This window comes from Mastomys coucha, unplaced genomic scaffold (genome assembly GCF_008632895.1).
Source record: "Mastomys coucha isolate ucsf_1 unplaced genomic scaffold, UCSF_Mcou_1 pScaffold1, whole genome shotgun sequence".
NCBI classification, from domain to species: domain Eukaryota; kingdom Metazoa; phylum Chordata; class Mammalia; order Rodentia; family Muridae; genus Mastomys; species Mastomys coucha.
This window is the reverse complement of record NW_022196891.1, coordinates 18,457,234-18,476,016: the sequence shown is the minus strand read 5'-3', so window position 1 is coordinate 18,476,016 and position 18,783 is coordinate 18,457,234. Positions and strand designations below refer to the sequence as shown.

The 18,783-nt window shown below is 40.7% G+C and overlaps 1 long non-coding RNA gene across 1 annotated transcript; it reads left to right on the top strand.

The window, feature by feature from the left end:
- The first annotated feature begins 12,956 nt into the window (after positions 1-12,956).
- LOC116098096 lies at positions 12,957-14,259 on the top strand. The gene is made up of 2 exons (XR_004121695.1): positions 12,957-13,066; positions 13,465-14,259. It is a non-coding gene; the product is annotated as an uncharacterized LOC116098096 (long non-coding RNA).
- The last annotated feature ends 4,524 nt before the right edge of the window (positions 14,260-18,783 follow it).

The window sequence follows — 18,783 nt, the reverse complement described above, 5'->3', positions numbered from 1 at the left end:
AAAAAAAAGAATTCTACATCCATTGTCTAGAGGCCAAGTTAAGTATAAACTTGTTTCATGCCAGGTAAGGAAGACGTTTTCTAGTATTAAATCACACTTAATTAATTAATTTTAATTGGCGTTACATGCATATGTGCCAAGACATGATTGTGGAGTCAGAGGAGAACCTATCAGAATCCATTCTACCATGCGAGTCCCCGGGACTGAATTCCGATGGTTGGGCTTGGCAGGAAGCACCTTCGCCTACTGATTGGGCCATTGTGCAGGCTTCTGAGACCAGGAAGTTTTGATAGACAGAAGGAGAGGCTGCCTGATGTAACTTTGGGGTCTAGGGGAGAATTACTACTAGGATGACAACCTGATGTCCCCTTTTTATGAAGCAAGTTCACATAAGCCACTTCCCACTAGTGTTTCTTAGTGTTTTAAGTAGGTACGGAGAAGACTTTTCATTAAAAAAATTAAATAAATAAAACAAGGATCAATGGAAGAGGACAGGGCTATTTACCAGGTGGTTTTGTTTGTTAATTTTCTAAGATTCGAGTATAATTACTAAGAGCATGAAAATAGACAACACAGAGAATATTAGAGTTGGAAATTTAGATATTGTGTTCAAGACTTAAAAACTAACTACATAAGAGAACAAAATAATATAAGCAATATGAACAGAGAGACAAGCAATTGGGGTTCGAGCGTGTGTGTGTGTGTGTGTGTGTGTGTGTGTGTGTATGTGTATGTGTACACGTATGTGTGTGCATGTGCATGTGTGTGTGTCTGTGTGTGTGTCATGATGCACACTCTAGATCTGTGAAGCAAGCAGGGACACTCTGGATGATGCTGCAGTAGCAAGCTCCTCCCAAATCTTAAGGACTTAGAATATGACCTGCCTGCCGCACATCGGCAAGAAATGGAGTCCCTGTCTCCTCTCTCCAGAAGCTAGGTTGGTTTTCAGTGTTTCCTGTGTGAGAGAGGGGAGATGGTACGACACATCATCTATCAAGCTATGAATACTCTCTGGGTCTTATCTTGCTGAGTCTAGACCACAAGCCAATGCACAGCTGCCCTGCCATTGATCTAGAGATATATGGTCACTCTTGTTGATGCCATTTGACACCTATTGGTGCAATAGGAACAGGCATCAGCTCCAAGCAGAACAGTGGGCAGGAAAGAAGAGTGTGCACCAGTTTCTAAACACACACTCTTTTACATTGATTGTCAATTTGATAGGATCTAGTATCACCCATGAGGCAAGCCTTTGGCCATACCTGTGAAGGAGTTTCTTGCTTAGATTAATGGAAGTTCAAATAGTAAGTGTGGGAAGTATTGCACTGCAGCCTGGGTACAGGGAAGTCTGAGAGGAAAGCATTTGCCTGCTTGCCTTCAGGGCTTTCTGTCTTCATTAGGGTTTCTATTGCTGTGAGAAGACGCCATGACTTCAGCAACTCTTATAAGGAAAACATTTATAATTGGGGATAACTTACAGGTTTAGAGGTTTAGGCCATGATCATCAAGGTGGGTGGTATGGCACCATGCAGTCAGCCGTGCTGCTGGTGAAGCTGAGAGTTTTCTATCCACATCTGCAGGCAGCAGGAAGAGAGTGCCATGCTGGTCATGGCTTGAGTACCTGAGACCTCAAAGTGGCCTCAAGTGAATCACTCCAACAAGGCTACACTTTCTCCTAATGGTACCACTCCCTATGAGCCTTTGGGGCCACTTTCTCTCAAACCACCCCCCCCCCCAGCTTCCAGGTGAGCGCATCTGTTCTTTTGCCACTGTTTCTGTTCTTCATATTCTTCAGGAGCCCAGGTGGACTGAAGACCTGCAGCTCTCCAGGAATCCTCCAGTCTCCAGGACCAGACAGGGACTGCTGAAGCATCGGGTCTCCTAAACCAGGTTCTCAGCCTCTCTGGCGTGCAAACAGCCCTTATTGGATATTCATACTATATCATGTAAACCAATCTGATGAGTCATAATACTCAGTTTTTGCCTGCTTGCCCTCATTCTTGATAGCAAATTCATCTCCCCATTTCTGCAGCAATCCTTCCTTCACTAATATTACAGCCAACGTCTTCAGGCTTCCACCGTAGACTGAAGACCAGCAGCTCTCCAGGAATCCCCCAGGCCTTCATTGCCAGATTGGGACTGCTGAGATAGCCAGCCTCATGGGCGGAGTGACTAACAGATTCCCAGCCTCTCTGGTTTTGTTCTCCCCAGGCGATATGGTATAAACCAATCTTTAAAATCCTCTTTTGGTACAATAACTAATCTATCAGCTCCGTTCCTTTAGAAACCCTGAAGAGTACAACAGATCTCCAACTCAAAGGGAACCTATCAAGGTCTCAGTGGAGACTCTACCTATGATCAAGAGAATATAAAAATCATAGACTTCCAGACCTTCTCAAGTTAACAGCGTTAATTATCACAGTCTCTGATGTCTGAGACAAATGTCTTAATGTATTTCATCCTGATTCTATTACCTCTCAGCCTGTATTTGTCTGTTTCATGATCACCATTCACGGTGATGTGTTCAGAATGACCCTAAATGAACCTTGACATCTAAATTTTTATTTTCCCCAAAGCTTTTCATTGAACTGCCCTCTCCACAATCTGTCCACCACATATCACATTCCTGAACTTCTTTCCTTTCTTGCAAGAGATAGGGTGATAATTAAAGGAATTTCTAATTCAACAACAGGGGTCAGCTGCTTCTGTCCGTTGGTCGGGAGCAAATATCTGCATCTGACTCTTTCAGCTGCTTGTTATGGTCGTTTGGAGTACGGTTATGCTAGGTCCCTTTTTGTGTGTGCTACATAGCATTTACTGAGTGTCAGGCCTTGGGACCTCCCCTTGAGCTAGATCCCACTTTGGGCCTGTCACTGGACCTTCTTTTCCTCAGGCTCCTCTCCATTTACATCCCTGTGATTCTTTCAGACAGGAACAATTGTGGGTCAGAGTAATGAGTGTAGGATGGCAATCCATCCCTCCCTTGATGTCCTGTCTTCCTACTGGAGGTGGTCTCTATAAGTTCCCTCTCCCTACTGTCAGGAATTTCATCTATGGTCCCTCCCTTTGAGTCCTGAGAGTCTCTCACTTTCCAGGTCTGGGGTACATTCTGGAGGGTTCCCCCAACCTCCTAACTCCAGAGGTTGCCTGTTTCCATTCTTTCTGTTGGCCCTCAGAGCTTCAGTCCTTTTCCCTCACTCAATACCAGATCAGGTTCTCCTTTCCCCACCCCATTTCCTCCCTCCCCATTTGTGATTGCTTTCTTTTCCCTCCCAAGTGGGACTGAGGCATCCTCACTCGGGCACTTCAGCTTGTTGACCTTTTTGAGTTCAGTGGACTGTATCTTGGGTATTCTGTATTTTTTTTTTTTTGTTAACATCCACTTATTAGTGAGTACATACCATGCATGGAGTTTTGGGTCTGAGTTACTGAGTTACCTCACTCAGGATGATAATTTCTAGTTCTATCCATTTGTCTGCAAAACTCAGGATGTCCTCATTCCTAATAGATGAGCAGTATTCCATTGTGTAAATGTATTTTCTGTATCCATTATTCTGTCATGGGACATCAGGATTGTTTCCAGCTTCCAGCTGTCACAAATAAAGCCAATATGAACATAGTTGAACACATGCCCCTGTAGCATGGTGGGGCATCTTTTGGGTATATTCCCAACAGTGGTATATCTGGGTCTTCAGGAAGATCTATTTCCAATTTTCTGAGGAACCTAAAAGAAGCTTAGGAGAAGGGCAATCATGTAGGAGCACCAGCAGTCACAATTAATCTGTACTCCCAAGATCTCTCAAACACTAGACCACCAAACAGGCAGCATACACCAGTTGATATGAGGCCCCCAACATACATACAGCAGAGGACTGTTGGGTCTGTGTTCATTCAGAGATGATTCACCTAACCCTCAAGAGACTGGAGGCCCCAGGGAGTTTAAAGGTCAGGTGAGGTGGGGGGTGGGGACATCCACGTGGAGACAGTGGGGTGAAGAAGAGGTGTGGGATGTGGAACATTTGGTAGGTGGATGGGGTAACAAAATATGGAGTGTAAAACAAATAAATTAATTAATTAAAAAAAATTTAAAAGCAAAGAAACATTTTACTATTAGGAGGAATGCTGAACCCTGATTGACCCACTGCCTCAGCACTCCAGAAAATTCTAAATGCAGCCAAGACTCAAAGAAATGAAAGGGAAACACAGCATTCTGGGGAAGAAATGTGAATTCACTGACCATTGTGAGTGGAAAACTACTTTCTAATAAGATACATATTTAGGTTGATGGGATATTATGGTATTCTGTATTTGTCTGAAAATAAAAAGAATCAATGAGCTCCAGGAAAATATCACCAGAAAAAAAGCAAACAGACTATGAGCTGAAGAAAGGGTTTGCAGCCTAAGTGACAAGAAGCCTATGTGCTCCACTGAGCCACAGATTTTAAGAACAGCTTTCATTGTCCAAAAGGACAATGTTGCCTTCAGGTCTGCTTTGGTTTACCTTGGGCATGAACTCGGCAGCCCCCAGAGGAGGCTCCACTCCAAGGCACTCTAGCACACCCAGGATCCCAGGATGCCAGGAGCTTGGACACACCCAGAATCTCAGGATCTCAGGATCCTAGAATCAGAGGATCACAGAGATAGGTGGACTCTGAGGAGTTCTGACACAATCAAGATTACAGGAAGGACAGGCTCCAGTCAGATATAGTGAGGGCAGGGAGCACTAGAGGTAATCAGATGATGGGAGGCAAGTGTAAGAACAGAAGCAACCAAGGCTACTTGGCATCATCAGAACCCAATTCTCCCATCATAGCAAGTCCAGGATACACTATCACACTAGAAAAGCAAGACTTGGATCTAAAATCACTTCTCATGACTATGATAGAGGACATTAAGAAGGACATAAATAACTCCCTTAAAGAAATACAAGAGAACACAGGTAAAGAGGTAGAAGCCCTTAAAGAAGCAGCACAAAAATTCCTCAAAGAATTACAGGAAAACACAATCAAACAGGTGAAGGAAATGAACAAAACCTTCCAAGATCTAAAAATGGAAATAGAAACAATAAAGAAATCAGAAAGGGAGACGACCCTGGAGTTAGAAAACCTAGGAAAGAGATCAGGAGTCATAGATTCAAGCATCACCAACAGAATACAAGAAAAAGAAGAGAGAATCTCAGGGGCAGAAGAGACCTTAGAAAACATTGACACATATTATTGTTCATCCTAAGGGGCTATTTGTCCTATGAACTAACTAGTACCCTCAGAGCTCCCAGGGACTAAACCACCAACCAAAGAGTACACATGGTGGGACTCATGGCTCCAACTGCATATGTATAGCAGAAGATGGCCAAGTCAGTCATCAATGGGAGGAGAGGCCCTTGGCCCTGTGAAGGTTCTATGCCCCAGTGGAGATTAATGCCAGGGCCAGTAAGCAGGAGAAGGGTGGTGGTGAGCAGGGAGAGGGAGGAGGGAACAGGGGTTTGTTTTGTTTTCGTTTTTGTTTTTGTTTTAATTTTTATTTTATTTATTTTTTCTTTTTTTCAGAGGGGAAACTGGGAAAGGAGATATCATATGGCATGTAAATAAAGAAAATATCTAATAAAAATAAATTAATTAATTAAATTTAAAAAAGAAAAAAAACATTGACACAACAGTTAAAGAAAATGCAAAAAAACCAAAAAACTCCTAACCCAAACCATCCAGAAAATCCAGGACACGATGAGAAGACCAAACCTAAGGAAAGTAGGTATTAAAGGGCCAGTAAATATCTTCAACAAAATTATAGAAGAAAATTTTCCTAAACTAAAGGAAGAGATGCCCATGAATGTACAAGAAACCTACAGAACTTCAAATACACTGGACCAGAAAAGAAATTCTTCCTGCCCTAGCTACAACTTCAAGTACTATGTTGAATAGATAGGGAGAACTATGTCCAATTTCCCGAGGAACAGCCAGACTGATTTTCAGAGTGGTTGTATAATCTTGCAATCCCAGCAGCAATGGAGGAGTGTTCTTCTTTCTCCACATCCTCGACAGCATCTGCTGTCACCTGAGTTTTTGATCTTAGCCACTCTGATTGGTGTGAGGTGGAATCTCAGGGTTGTTTTGATTTGCATTTCCACTTCTGGGCATATACCCAGAAGATGCTCCAACATGTAACAAGGACACATGCTCCACTATGTTCATAGAAGCCATATTTATAATAGCCAGAAACTGGAAACAGCCCAGATGTCCTTCAACAGAGGAATGGATACAGAAAATGTGGTACATCTACACAATGGAGTACTACTCAGCTATTAAAAATGATAAATTCATGAAATTCTTAGGCAAATGGATAGAACTAGAAAATATCCTCCTGTATGAGGTAACCCAATCACAAAAGAAAACACATGGTATGCACTCACTGATAAGTGCATATTAGCCCAAAAGCTCCAAATAACCAGGATACAATTCACAGACCACATGAAACTCAAGAAGAAGGAAGACCAAAGTGTAGGTGCTTCGGTACTCCATAGGAGAACAAAATACTCACAGGAGCAAATATGGAAATAAAGTGTTGAGCAAAGACTGAAGGAAAGGCCACCCAGAGACTGTCCCACCTGGGAATTCATCCCATATACAATTACCAAACCCAGACACTATTGTGGATGCCAAGAAGGAACCTGATATAGCTGTCTCCTGAGAGGCCCTGCCAAAGCCTTACGAATACAGAGGCAGAGATGTTAGCAGCCAACCATTGGGTTGAGTGTGGGACCTCCAATAGTGGAGTTACAGAAACGACTGAAGGAATTGAAGGGGTTTGCAACCCCATAAGAATAACAACAATATCAACCAACCAGACCCCCCAGAACTCCCAGGGACTAAACCATCAACAAAGGAGTACACATGTCTCCAGCTGCATATGTAGCAGAAGATGGCCTTGTCATGCATCAATGGGAGGACAGGTCCTTGGTCCTATGTAGGCCTGATAGATACCCCAGTGTAGGGGAGAGGTGGGAGTGGGTGGAGAGGTGGGAGTGGGTAGGTGGGTGAAGGAACACCCTCATAGAAGCAGGGTTAGGGAGCATGTGATAGAGTGTTTCCGGGAGGAAGGGAAACTGGGAAAGGGGATAACATTTGAAATGTAAATAAAGAAAATATCCAAGAAAGAAAGAGAGAAAGAAAGAAAGAAAGAAAGAAAGAAAGAAAGGAAGGAAGAAAGAAAGAAACAAAGAAAGAAACTTATACCAACACAGATTTGTTTACCAAAAAAAAAAAAAAAAAAAAAAGACAATGTTTACCAACCTGGATGAAAAAGGAAATGTTAATTGAAATATAATAAATTTTGTCAATATGTTCACCAAAAAGGAACCTTGCTCAGTCTCTCTTGGGATTAAAAATGCACAACTTAAAAAAAAAAAAGAATTTCTAGGTGTTAAAATTTTTAATGAAGTTAAAAGTCCGATGGCAGGAGGGATATCAGACGCACAATCCTGGATCCAAAAATTGGAATCATATAACAAAAATCACTAAAAATAAATACATTAAACCAGTCTACTACAAATATGCTAGTGGCATGCAAATTCTTTTCTCAGTCAGTTCTTCCATGAGTATATTATCAGTAACCAAGATTGGTTCCACCTAAGAAAAGTAATTGGCCTCTCCCTCCCCTGCTCTGTGTGTGTGTGTGCATGTGTGTATGTCTGTGTGTGTGTGTGTGTGTGTGTGTGTGTGTGTGTGTGTGTCTCCCATCCTTGGTTCATCTCCCTCTATCACTCAGTCTCTCCTTCCAACAATTATTCCATCTCCTTTTCCCCAACTCTGCATATAGTTATCACACCTTCCTTCTCTTGTCTTCTCTCTCTCTCCTTCTCTCTCTCCTTTTTCTCTCTCCTTCCCTCCTTCTCTCCCTCCCTCCTCTCTGCCTCTCTCCCTTACCCCTAACTCTATAGCTACTGAAAATGTTCAGTAAGCTGCTGTTCCTCTAAGTATATTTATATGGCAACAGTAGGCTTTGACTTCTGAGTGTTGAGCCCCCCCATACCTCCGACGCAGACATGTGTTCTTCTTTAAAGCAGACTTGCACGCCAGGGCACTGCCAGCAGCTGCCAGAGTTCCTGCTCATTTTCTAGAAAAGCACAGACTCACGTACCCCCTCCACTCAGCTTCAGACTCACTCCCAGCAGGTCTTATTATTCAGAAATGTATAGTATCTTTTTTACACTCCCAGGAACAGGTTTGGAGAAAAATAGATATCTTTAACTTGCTAGCCCCCCCCCCCCACTGAGCTGTGCATCTCTCTCCATTGGCGCCCACTGATTCTCTGTGGGGTTCCCAAGGCCCACACTACTCACATCCAGTTTTGAGATTCTTCTCTGCTCACTTGCAGCCAGGTGTGTGTGCTGAAACACTATGAGAGGAGCTGATAACAATGTCATATCAATAGTCAGTCTTCTTTCAGTGAAGAGTGGGATACCACGACATCCATAAAAGTCATCAACATGAGACTGGATGGGTAGGAAAGCAGAGTGTGTCTAGAAGCAATTCTGAGTTTAAACAGGTACAAAAATGCACAGACGTTAGGATATCTCTCAATGTCTTTGTCTATCTCTGTCTCTCTTTTCCTCCCTCCTTTCCTCCTTTCTTCTTTTCTCCTTGTCTCTTCATACTATACATCATTCTTTTCTCTTCAGTCTAGTTGCCTCTGTGTATGCCAATAACAGACCTCTGTACTAGTTAAATGCTTTTGAGTTCTCTTCAAACTAAGAAATAGATTGGTTAATAGTCCTTTTCTTTGTTTGTATGTATATGTGCTCACAAGTGTTCAAACACACAAGTATTTTGTGCATGTACATGTGCTTGCAGAGGCCAGAAAACAACTTCTTTGGAGTCTCACTCCTCAGGAGCTTCTCATTTTGCTTCCTGACACAGTCTCTCACCATTCTGGACTGGTTGGCCAGAGAGCTCCATGAACGTACCCATATGAATCTGAGAGAGAAGCACAGGCCTTCCTGCCTTGTGTGGCAAGTACTTCATCTCTCTAGCCTATGTTTAACAGTCTTTATATGAATCTGCTCTAAGTCCCTCTAGATCCTGGACTCAATAGTTTGCTCAAGCTCCCCCAACTCTTTAAACACCTCTACTTCATCTTTCTGACCCCATGCTCTGCCAGACTTCTCCTTTGACTGAATCAACCAAAATCTCTGCCAACCCTTATGTCTCAAGCTGTGTGGTTTTGTATTTGGGAATTCTGAGGAGATAGATAGGTAGATAATTAATAGATAGGTAGATAGATAGATAGATAGATAGATAGATAGATAGATAGATAATAGATAAATAATATGTGATGTTGAAGATAGATAGAGATGATAGATTGATAGATAGACAGAGAGACAGACAGACAGACAGACAGATAGATTCACAAATGTTTCTCTAGAAAATACCTACTAACACAGTCCTGAAACATACACTTTCTTACATTCTCTGATACTCCGTCTCCCAATTACCTTCATTTTTGGCTGTTAACATTTAAGACAGACAGTGGTATAGCACTTGTTCCCTGGTTCAATCCCTCAAAACAAAAGAGGGAGAAAAAAAAGATTAAAAACAAAGGAATCAGCCAAACCTGTTAAATGTTTTCTGTAAAATTGTAAGATAAGCTCATGCTATTATGAACTGAGACAATATTTAGAGCTCTTTGTGGGAGCTATAGAAAACTAATACATACATGCATTACTTCTCCTGGAACTTGATATTCTACTGAGCCGGATAACAACAAAATAACCCTGCAAAATTGTTGCAAAGTATGGAGTAATTTGGGGGTGATAAGTAACCAGAAAAATGACCTAGGAAACCTAGCTCTTAGGAGCTGCTGCTTAGAGTGGTATTTAAACTGACTGAAATGAAGGGAAGGAGCTGCCTGCTCCAAGATGCAACATATGAGCATCCACACAGAGGTAGCAGACAAATGAAGGCTTGGCCCAGAGAAAGAGCCCCAGGGTGTTCAGGAAGCTGAAAGGGGACCAGCAGGAATTGAGCATTGCAAAGGACAGAATTTAGAAGAATAAGTTTTCAAGGAAAGGCAGAGCAAAGGCATGTGTTCTTCTTTGTAAAACATGATTAGACATTCGGGTTTCATCTGAGAACCGTAGGAGATCCTTGCACGACTTCACTACTGAAAGGATGAGATACCGAAACCAAAAATTGGCCTTAGCGGAATAACCTGGAGACAATCAAAAAAAAAAAAAAAGTCTTCAGTTTAATTAATCCTATTATACCAGCATTAACTTCTGAGTGTTGTTGATTGGCCAGGGTTAAGGAAGGTGCTGACCTTACAGGGGACAAAGACGTTTAAGGGAGTTACCTACACCATCTTTTCTTCACTCTTCTGCAAGCCTGAAATAGTTTCAAAATAGGAAGTTCAGGGGGAAAATGTCATGACCCACTTTTTAATTTAAGAAGATTATTATTCTGCACGGTAGGAAGGCACAAAAGTGAGCACACAGTGGTTAAGAACTTGACTCAAACTTATGTGAGGGCCAGTGGAATAAGGTACCCGCCGAAGAGCAAATTCAAAGTCTGTCTCTGAATTAGAATCTCCAGGACTTGGCAATGCATCTACACAGGTTTGTGTGCACAGGTTCAGGGCTGGGAATTGACATGGGAAAGTAGGCAATGAAAAACAATGAGAAAAAAAATCAAGATCTAGGCCACTCTACTGCGAACTTTAGGCAATGTCCAAGCTTACTATCATTTGCTGATGGGAAGGTTGCATTATGGGAGGAGCTTGAAAGGTGGCTCAGAAGATAGCAGAATTTCTCGTGCAGAAGACTCAAGTTCAAGTCCGAGCATTCACACTGGGCAGCTCAGAACTACCTGTGACAGCCTTTTCTGGTCTCTATTAGTACCCACCCAAAGCAAGTGCACATGCATACACACATGGAGACATGCACACACGGACACACAAATAAGTCATTTTTAAAGTGCAGCAGTGGAAAGCAAAAGCCAAGTGAGAATTGAAGATAAGCAGGCTTTTAAACAAGATATGTAATGACCTGAAATTCAAGATCAAGGTCTGGGATGGAGACTGAATGTTAGGGAACTGCAAACAGAAACTTGACACTGAAAGCCTTGATCAGACTTATAAGACATCTATTTATTTGAAAAACATAAAGGAACTGGTAGCATCCAGAAAAGAACCAATAGCGTAGTGATCCAAAGGGCAACAGACTGACCACCAGAGACAGAGGTTTCTAAGAGTTCACGGCTTATAGAGTCTTGTCTAGTAAGAAGAATTGAGAAAGAAAACTTCGGTTTGTGCTTCAGTGTAGAATGAGGGAAGAAATAGCAGGTGAAACAAGAGTATGCACAATTTATGGAAAGGAAATTTTGTCAGTAACCTGAACTGAGGGCTCTTTTCTACAGTGGTGCCTTCTAAAGTGTGTATCTAGGTGGATACCATGCATCTGTATTTATCGCATGCAGACACATTTGTATTTGTACCAATATGAAACAGACCACCCATTTCTTCACATAAGAAACACCTGGAAAACACTGTAAATTTCTTACTAGTATATCTGCGAAGGAACTCCCATATTTGACTTTAGAATTCAGGAAACTTGGGGCCTACAAGATGGCTTACTGCATAAAGGTGCTTGCTGCTAAGCCTGGCAGTCTTAAGTTCAAGCCCTTGAGCCCACATGGTAGAACACAACCAATTCCCAAAGGTTATCCTCTGATCTCCCAGATTTGTACCATTCCATGCTTCTGCCCAAACAACACAGGAACACACATGAGAGACTTGAGATACTGAACTTGGATATTTCCTATGGATACGCTATCACATAGATAAGCGATCACATAGAAAAATAGTTTAGCTCCTCTCTTTGTTTTTGTACACCATGAAGAATGGCTGTTAATCAGAGCCTAATCCAGAGTCCCAAAGATGGGATCAGGATGCCTGTCTCATGGTCAGCATGACTCATGCAGCAAAAAATGTGATCTGGCCTTCTTGGCTGTTTTTAAATAGAACTAAATGAAACTGAAATAGAAGTAATCCTGTCCAATAATTACAAAGCTGTCTTGGGGCTGCCGTGTAGCTCAGCATAGCACCAACCTGGTGCTTATAAAGCTGTAGGATTGAAGCAGAGAGTGGAAGGAAGAGAAGAGGAATAAGAGGAAGGAGGTCTGTCTGGTTTTCAGATGTGTTGTGCACCATAAAATATAATGCATAATATCCTCCCCCCTTTTTATAGCAAATATCTTCTACTGTGAGGAAAAAAAAAGAGTAACTTGACTTCATTGGAATGACTTTAAGTTTGTTTTCCAACTGGGAATTTTTTCAAGTTTTTAATATAAGGTTAGTTTTAAGTGGTAATAAATATATCATATATCTCTCATCCCTGTTTGAGCCATTTTTCATACAAGTAAATGGTGTACAATTGAGCATAACCCTCCCCATGGCTGCCCCACCTTTCCCTCCCATTAGCCATGCCCCTTCATTCTCCACACAGATTCACTTCTACATTCATGCCACGTAGATATATAGGACTTTATGGTTCCATGTAAAGTCTAGGAACCACAAGTGAGAGAAAATGTGTGACATTAGTTTTCTTATGATTGCCTACAGTTACATTTACTGTCCTGCAAACAACTCAAGTTCATTCTTCATGGCCGGAAAGAAAATCCTACTGTGTATATACACCACATTTTCTTTATCCATTCCTCTGTCATTGGGTGTCTAGGTTACTTAATGACATTCTTTTCCAAGGAAGTGCATATCTTTTCACTTGACCTATGGCTGGAAGATAGGTTATTCCTCTTCACACATGTTCCTTCATCCTTGTATCTGCTAAAGAAAGTAGTATCAAGGTATGGCGGGGCAGGACGCCAGGAAGTTACCCTTGACCTCACAGTGCCTGCAGAGTGAACCTTGACCTCACAGCGCCCTCACCGTGGAACACCGGGCTCTGCTATGAGAGAGAAAGGTAGACATGCTTGAATTTCCCAGCCCTCTTCGCTACTGATGTTGCTCTCCCCTGTACACCGCTCCGCCTGAGCACGTTCCAGCTATGCACTGTTGGGCGGTGAGTACAGCCCCGACCATCTACTACTCCACACATCAATATCTTTGCTTTTAACCTCAGTGGCGTGGGCAGATCAGACCATTGTACCCAGGCATAGACTGACTTTTATAAGGCAGTTACTCTAGTGTTACAGCCCCAATGGAATAAAGCGTAAAGAAAGAAAGGGGACTCTTTATTAGCTAGGGAGCTGTTGGTACTCCCTGCTGAGCCAATTGAGAGAGGCTCTTCCAGAGAAGTTGACCCTTCAAGGAACGCGCCCAGTTATCCCATGAAGCGATTGTTCACACCGTTTAGTGGAAATCCATTTTGAAGGGGATCACCTGGTGGCTGACATCACTTCCTTGCTTAAAAGCACTCGCGTTTTTTTTCTGTGATTCAGCTCGGTTGTCTTTTTGTAGGCTGAACCCCCTGCTGAATCCTTCAGTCATAGACCACTCACCCACATCCACCCTCCCTGGCAGTGGGTAAACGACAAATGAAAAGATTCTCTCTATCAAGTCAATTGGCAAGGGCAGGTGGCAGAGTACCCAAGGATGCTGTGGCTCTCCGTGCAGTTTCGTGTCTCCAAGATCAAACACAGAGATCACGGGAAGAGCAGGTGATCAGCGGGTGACAACAGATGACTGGACTAGGTTCCGGATGAGTTGTGCAACTCAGACGAAATGGATGGCTCCATTTAAAATGACTTCAGAAGTATCAAAGGAGGCCTCTGTAGTCCCTGCTCGAGCCTTCAGACTCGAACATTATTTCCCGATCCTGCTGGCGTTACTATTGAGAGTGCGAAGGAAATGTGAAAAGGGCTCTCATCATTCAGCCCTCTCCCCCAAATGCTTTTTCCAAAGAGAAGCTGAAACTTGGTATGTGGGTTTTAGAATGAGGCTGAAATAATCCACTCCCCAACCCCCAACCCCATCACAGAAATGCCCCTGGGGCACAAGAAAATGGGAGTGTTGAATGGAAAAAATATCACATTGTTTTTCCATTTCTTACCAGGAGATTGTAACCCACGATTTTTCCTCCACCCCAAAGAAGTAATCATTTCCATTATGGGACTGTCTGTCAACTCATTTTTATTCAGCAGTAGAAAATGAACAGCTCACTAAACAAACAAATGACTTTTAGAATAGCCAATATAAAACCAACTGCCTCCTCTGTTTTATGTGGATAAATATATTGCCAGATTTTAAATTCGAGATTTGGTTACTTGAGTGTTGACGTCTTTAATTAATATCGTGAAGGCTCAGCCAGTGCAGAGGACATCGAGGGAGAAGTCTGTCTGTCTTCCAGTCTACATCCATGCTTTCCCCAGGGACTCTCTCTCAGAAACAGCCTCCACTTGGATTTTCAATGTGTTCCAGGGAAAACCAACACATAGAGCCGTGTGTGTGTGTGTGTGTGTGTGTGTGTGTGTGTGTGTGTGTGTGTGTGTATGTGTGTGTGTGTTCACATACTTACACTTTTACATGGTGGAGAACCCACTTACAATGATGTTTTATGCCTGCATATTTAGCTACTTCTCAGAAATTCTTATACTACCTTATGGGTTGATGGTTATGCCTCATTCCATGCCTCATTCCCCTTATGATTAATGGATTGATAGACAGATAGAAGATATATGGGTAGATAGAGAATAGATAATAGAGATGATAGACAGAAAGATAGGATTCATTTGTCTTACCTCCAACTGGCTGATACATACATACTTCTGTCTTCCCTGCCTTTGTAAATTGCAAAAACAATTGATATTCTTGTACAGAAGTTTTGCATGCATGTTCCAATGAGTCTTTCAAATAAATCTTTCGAATGGAAACCTTGGGGAAACTAGCTGTGGTTGATTGAGCAGATATTGCTGAATTGCTGTCCCCTACTTGGTACCAATCTATACAATCATTAACAATATATGCCCTTGCCCCATATATTTGTCAAAATATATCCATCTAAGTGAAGTTTTTCTTGTTTTTATTCAAGACTTTGTAAGATGTTGTCTCTGCATAAATGTTATATTAATTATAAACCTGCTGAAATGCCTCCTATGATTGCCAGTGTCTCTTATAAATACTTTTCACTGATTTGATAATCAACTCATATATCATATTGAATCATGGAATTACCATGTTACAGATCAGGAACAACTGAAAGCCAGTAATTTCATATGCTATAACTAGTGATAGTTTATAATAGAAATACACATAGATAGATAGATAGATAGATAGATAGATAGATAGATAGATAGACAGACAGACAGATAGATTGAAGATAATGTCTAATTTGGTTTAAATGAAACTGTGAGATGTCTTTTCATGAATGTCTTGGCTGTTCTTACATTTTCTTTTTCTGTATAAACATATCACAATGTCATCTTTACCCAAACCAATTAGTATTGTCATTTAAAATTGTGAATTAAGTCATATTTACAACTTAACCTGGAAATGACCAGTAAAATTAAATGTTCCTCTACCCACATTTACAGTGTTGTGAAAATGTGAAATCCTTGAGTTCTCTCAGTGAACAATCATCTCCCCATTCATACAGCTCTTCTATATTTTTATTAAACTTGTTCCAAGGTATTAGATATAAATGACATTATAATGAGATTTTCTTCTATTATTATATTTTCAATTTTAAGTCTTAAAGAAAAAGCCAACTTTTGAATGTTAATTTTATAATATAATGCATAATTACTTTTCTCTTAATAACTATTTCAAAGATACAAGCTACTATACACTCAGATGATGTATGCACATAGGTGATATCTATTACTCTTTCCTTCTTATACCTACCTAATCATATCAACTTACATTTGCAAAACTGACACTCTATTCTTAGGCAAACTTTTGTTGTCTGAAATGACAGTGAAAGCAAAAGGATGGCATATTCACCAATTTCCATTCAGTTTAATTAATAAGCTTTTTAGAATGTGTCTATAAAATTTTATCAGATACCATAGTAGAATATCTTCCACCATCAGTAATGAGTAGTATAAAAGTTGTTTGATATAAAACAATCAATTGAACAGTCTAATGTAGATGATTGTCTGCACCAATACTGAAAATACATACGTTTCTCAATATAAATTTTAAATAACTCCAAACATATTAGCTGTGTATTTTAAAATAATACATCACTACTAGTTTTCTTTTAAATTAACATAAATAGATAAGGTCTTTTTGTTTGTTTTGTTTTGTTTTTTAGTAGAGCTTAAAATCTTGGCTCTTACTTTAGTATAAGCCCAAAATAAGAACAATTTTTAGACATTGGAGTTTATTGTAATAAGGCTGTACTTCAAAGACCCTCACATCTCCAAAGGATTTTACCTCCCTAGTAGCTAAGCTGAGAGTTGACAGTTCTGCTGTGCCAAGGAGTGAATTGTAGGCATGATTTTTGGATAGAGATTTCTTGCTATGGTCAAAGCTATTTGACTGGAGTGATGTCTTCATTCTCAGCCCACAGAGAACAGGTTACATTCATTTAAGAAATGGTGTGTGTATTAAAATGGTCTGGCCATGAACTCATTCACCAACTGTTTCAATGAACAATGGTTCTGCTTGGAGGGTGCTGCAGAGGTTAGGTGAGAGTAAGAATCTGGTTTATTGGTTGTGGTGATTTTGAAAATCATTCATCTCAGAGAAAGAGTAACTTATAAAGTCCTCTTCTTTAAAATTGATACAATAGTTACAAACATCAAACAAAGCATTCAGTCTCACTCTTTGTTGTTCTCTTACAAGCCAACTCCCAAGTTAATTGTTTACATTTCTATTGGCTGTATAAATAATTTTGAAATATGTAAGATGTTCTGAAAACCATAGTATAGTGTAAAAACATCAAATAAACAATTCTACTAATAGGCTGAGATAGGAGAAATAAGATTTCAAGACCATTATATAATACTCAGCAAGACACTATCAGGTACAAACAAGCAGAAAGTGTATATGGATTGTACAAAGTTGGACCTATTTCTAAAACTACCAAATTAGACAGACTAACAGATGATAGCCAATAAATTTCTAATTCCTCATACTTTTGAGTTTGAAACGATTAGGATAAGTTGGTAATATTAATTTTCATATTAAGAGATATTAAGAAAAAGTAATTGTTACTTCCTGTTATTTTTGTTGTTAGTGGTGGAATTATGTTTGTGTGGGTTTATTGAAAGATTACTTTCTTGCTTCTTCTAGGGTGTAGTTTTGCTCCTTATGTTGGTGTTTACCATCTATTATCCTTTGTAGGGCTGGATTTGTAGAAAGATATTGTGTAAATTTGGTTTTGTCATGGAATATCTTGTTTTCTCCATCTATGGTAATTGAGAGTTTTGCTGGGTATAGTAGCCTGGGCTGGCATTTGTGTTCTCTTAGGGTCTGTATGACATCTGTCCAGGATCTTCTAGCTTTCATAGTCTCTGGTGAGAAGTCTGGTATAATTCTGATAGGCCTACCTTTATATGTTCCTTGACCTTTCCCCCTTATTACTTTTAAAATTCTTTCTTTGTTTAGTGCATTTGGTGTTTTGATTATTATGTGATGGGAGAAATTTCTCTTCCGGTCCAGTTTATTTGGAGTTCTATAGGCTTCTTGAGTATTCATGGGCATCTCTTTCTTTAGGTTAGGGGAGTTTTCTTCTATAATTTTGTTGAAGATATTTACTGGCCCACTACATTGGAAGTCTTCACTCTCTTCTATACTGCCAGGAGCCATGTCCTTAACTATGGCCTTGTGGAAATTTGCTAGCTTACACATACAGTACTGAGAGAAACTGTGTAGTCTAATAGTAAGAATGTATGGTGTGGAGGACACTGCAGTCGCTGGTTCCAGAGACTGAAGATTGCTGCCTGACCTTCGGAAAGCCCCCTGTGGCTCTTCCCCCCTCCTTGAAGCCTTCTCTTGTTTATGCTTATTTTGCCATCCCTGAAGTAAAGTTTTCAGAGCTGTCTCTGGGATCCTGGGATCCTGGGCCCGTTAGAGCACCTAGGAGTATATCTTCCTCTGAGTATTATGGGACTTGTTGCCGAGTTTGCACCTAAGGTCGGCTCAGAGCACCAGCTCAGACAGACTAGAAGGAACCTGTGCCACTGATCTAGCGGAGTTCCTGTGTGCCTGGGTCCCACTGGTCCCAGTTACTCCCAGTGTTGAGATTGATGTGTCCTCCTCACCTCTGATCCTATGATGCTGGGCATGTTAGAGCACCTGGGAGTATAGCTTCCTCTGGGTGATGTGGGACTGCCTGAAGAATTTGAGCCCAAGGTCTGTTTAGGGCACCAGTCCAGACAGACTGGAAGCAACCCATGTCACTGGGCTGGTAGAGTTCCTATGTGCCTGTCCCACTGGTCCCAGTTACTACCAGTGTTGGGAGAGATGTAGATATCATATTTTTACCTCTATTAATAACTAATTTTAATAGACTTACTAAAATGTAATTAATTAAAATTGAACAACCCTTGCACTCTCATTATAATTCCATTTAATTTCTTAATTGCACTTTATTTCTTAATCAAATGTTTTAATTCAGACTTTTACACTAATAGTCAAAATAATATTTATTTTTAACTTTGTAGTTTAAGGCTATTGGTACAATGTGTGCCTCAGAGAAAAGAAGTTGAAAGTTTTCCATGTTTGTCAACAATCTGGAATCATCTGGAATCATCTGAGCAACACTTGAGTACTTTGATCTTTCAAGAGTCAAATTTCCTGTGATGTTGTCAGGATGACATGTTTACAGTTGGG